We start from the raw sequence: 3,789 nt of genomic DNA, 5'->3' as shown, positions 1-3,789 counted from the left end.
TGTTAAAAAATATAGATATTATAATATTTAATTGATTTTTCATGAAAAGCATTTTTTCCTTGTGTCTAGGTTATTTTGTTTATTGTTCCCAAGAATGGGATCACGATGGATCCTTTTAAGATTTTTGTTTATTGTTCCCAAGAATGGGATCACGATGGATCCTTTTAAGATTGAGAGAATGTTGTAGTGGCCTCTTCTATGAAACACTCACAAGGTTTAAAGCTTTTAAGTTTTTGTGATGGTTTATTGTAAATTATGTAAACATTACAAAATGTTTCAAATGTTTTTCTAAGAGAGAGCTTCATTTACTTGGAGTGATAACGTGCATGCTTTGAAAAAATCTTGTGTTTGCCCATTGTTGGGTCCCTTTGATTACAACACATTTATTATTAGATTTTACAACATTTAAATCAATCATTGACATGGTTTTAGTTTAGGAAGACGAGTCATTAGGAGCATGCTTCTTACTATTATTAAGAGAATTTTGAGGTCTAAAATGGGTCTCCTAAGAAAATGTACTACTAAAATAAAATTTATAAGAACCAATAGGATTCAAGATGACGATGTCAACCATGGGGGATGATTCACCATTTTTGGAGTAAAAAAGTAAAAAGATTAAAAAATAATAAAATAATAAAACCACTGTTTGAACTCATATTTTCAACTTATCTCTTTAAGGTTTTACTCAAATTTTGAGTGGGAGTATTTGTTGGATGCAAAATTTAATTCCTCATCCAAGGAGTACCCATGTTGCATGCTTTCGATGGACCCTGCTACACGAAAATTGAGAAATACATGAAAAACATGATTGCAATAATGTTTTTCATGTATTTCTCATTTTTCGTGTAGAAGGGTTCATCGAAAATATGTAACATGGGTACTCCTTGGGCGAAGAATCAAATTCTTCGTCTAGCGAGTGTTTCCTCTCGAAATTTGAGTAAACCCATAGGGAGATAGGTTGAAAACACGAGTTGATTTTTTTTTTTTTTTATTATTATTATTTTTTTTTAATTTTAATTTTAATTTAATTTAATTTTGTTTTTTATTTTTTTTTTTCCCAAAATTTGATGATGTAATCTAATCTTATTTTATTATTTCCACTATTGTTTTATAATCTCCTTAGGAGGCCCAATTTAGACCTCAAAACTCCCATAATGTTTGGTAAATAGATTGCAAATATTCCCATGTGGATATGTTAGCCTTGGCCACATTGCATGTTAAACTTCTATTCCCAAATCTGATTTAATATTCCTAGTAGTTTATTAACCTAGAAAAAATTAAATATGAATATACTGAATAAGAAATATATTATAATTTTAATTCAGATTTTTTAGCGGAAGTAAACACAGGGAATAATTTTCAGACACAAAAATTTACTCTTCAATAAGCCACATTTTATTTATTAGAATAATGGGGGTTCCCTAATTGGGAAAAATATATAGGAAATATGAAATTTGCAACAATTAAACTTAGTTGAACTCAGCCCCAAAAAAACTCCAAATTGTGGAAAGTCATAGTTGCATCATGTTGTACAAATTTTGGGTAGAAGATGAACTCAACTGCACATCCTGTACAACACTCAACATATAATGGGTTCCTCCTACGTGGCCTGTTCAGTCCTCACATGAGTCCTGGTTGTAATTCTGGACCTCGAAAACTCACCCTGGGTTAGCCTCAAGCCACACCCTAGATTCTTTATGTGTGTTTGCGAATTTTCTCTTTGAAAACTCATTCGGTCATCGTTAAAAAATATGGTCAGATCTATCTTTAGCCGCTAGGCTCTTATTTTACTTTACTACTATTCCACTTTTCCTCAACATGTGTTTTCATGATAAGTGGCTCACACTCACTGAGAAATGCTTTTCCCAAAACTGTCTTCTTCTCTCCTTAGGCTACTTTATGTAATTGTTTATTGAGCTAAACCTATAACCCTAATCTTCAAAACGATTGATGTAGGTTGAGACTAGATCTCACCTCACTTGAGATCATTGATTGAGATTAAGCCTAAGTCACTAAGGTAATTAATTTATTGGCTTTAATTAACGCGCTATCCCTAAGTTAGACTTAGGAAAGTTATGAAAAGGAACTTACTCAATTAATTGAGGTTAAGTAATTTTCCTAAGTGAGGCTTTAGATGACTCCTGCGTGCTTGACACCTAGCCTATGTAGAAGCACTTGTACCTTGCTAAATTTCAATACTCCCTCTCAGCATGGAGGATATTTTGCACCATCCCTAGCTTATCTCTGTATAATACAAACTTTCCTTTTATTAAGGGCTTGGTCAAAATATCTGTAATTGACTCATCTATGCAGATATACTGAAGCTCCATTGCACCTAACGACAAGGATAACTCGGTTCTTTTCAATTTTAGAGAGTCTGAAAAAAGACAGAAAGGAAACTCAAATATTCCTTTTTCGTAATATAATCCCTTAAGTCCGAAAAAGTATAAAACAAGGCGAAAGGGATGACTTTTCGATAGTTTTAACGAGCCGAACAAGACAAACGCTCGATCTTTTTGTGTAATAATCCCTCAGGTCCAAAAATATTAAAATCTAGAGGAGGGATGGCACGTCCAATCACTTTAACGAGCTGGAGAGGCCAATTGCTCGGCAATCTTTTCATATTTTATGAGTCAGATGAAAAGAGCTTAAAGGAAACTCATTTTTTGAGGAACGAGTGATGTTTTCGGATAGGAGCTGGTTCCAGGTAATGTTTGGAACTTTTCAATCACGACAGTGTAAAGAAGATGGCTAATAGGATCAGTCGTCACAGCTGTTCCTCAAAATGGGTAAACAATCAAATGAAGGCGTATGATCGGCTAAAAAAAGAATGAAGGTGATGGTAAGAACACGACCAAGGCTCAAAAGCTGATAATAATGCGATCACACTAGTTATTCACCGAAGGTGGGTTCATTTTTTAACGAGCTTAAACTCTGGTGGAACATATGCTCTTTGCTAGGTTTGTTTTTTAACGAGCTTGAACTTCACGTAAAATTGCTCGTGATGACGGTCATTGATATTCGATTCACCGTTAACACTATGTTCTTTTGACGGTCGTACTACCTATTCAATTGCTCCATCAAGCTGATTAGAAATGAGGACATATGCTTGAAAAATGAGTTTAAAAATTAATACCCTACTTAAATTACGTGAAAAGTAACTTAAAAATAGTTTTTTACCCCTCATTTTACCATTTCATTTGGAGTTGTGATTGTTGGAGCTCTGGAGGTGTTTTCCCCCTTGATTTTCATCAGCTGATTCTAGGAGATTCTGTGGATGATTTTTGGCACCATCTGGACCATGTAGGAGCTAAACCTGAGCTCTTCAATTGCATTCTTTCCTTTTTGAATTCTGAGCATGTTTTCCTGCTTTTCTGGGCCCCTGGGGTTTGAACATTTCTCTCTACCCCCATCGCACCTTTCACCTAGTATACATCGAAAGGTGTGATGCATCCTAGGCTGGCCATTGGCCAGTTAGTATGCATATCACCTAGTACACAACTAGGGTGCATATCATGGAAATTTTGCCTGTTTTTTGCCAAATCGGGATCCTAATTCTTCTCTTGTTTGTTTTTCAGAGATTCATCGGAGCAAAAATGGTTGTTACATGGCGTGAACGCGAGCATGAAGAAGAGGACATGGTTTCCCTACATGATCTGGGTACGGTAACTGCATTGCAGAACTGTGGCTTGCTAAATTTCTTCCGCATATCTAGCATGAGACAACAAATCAACTTGTTTCAATATTTCCTTGATGCATCGGATCCTACCAACCAAGTGTTCCAGATAA

This window comes from Pinus tabuliformis, chromosome 2_1 (genome assembly GCF_031772625.1).
Source record: "Pinus tabuliformis cultivar Carrire ecotype Pingquan chromosome 2_1, CPIR1, whole genome shotgun sequence".
Classification (NCBI taxonomy): Eukaryota; Viridiplantae; Streptophyta; class Pinopsida; order Pinales; family Pinaceae; genus Pinus; species Pinus tabuliformis.
The sequence above is the reverse complement of the archived record's forward strand: the minus strand, read 5'-3'. Positions refer to the sequence as shown.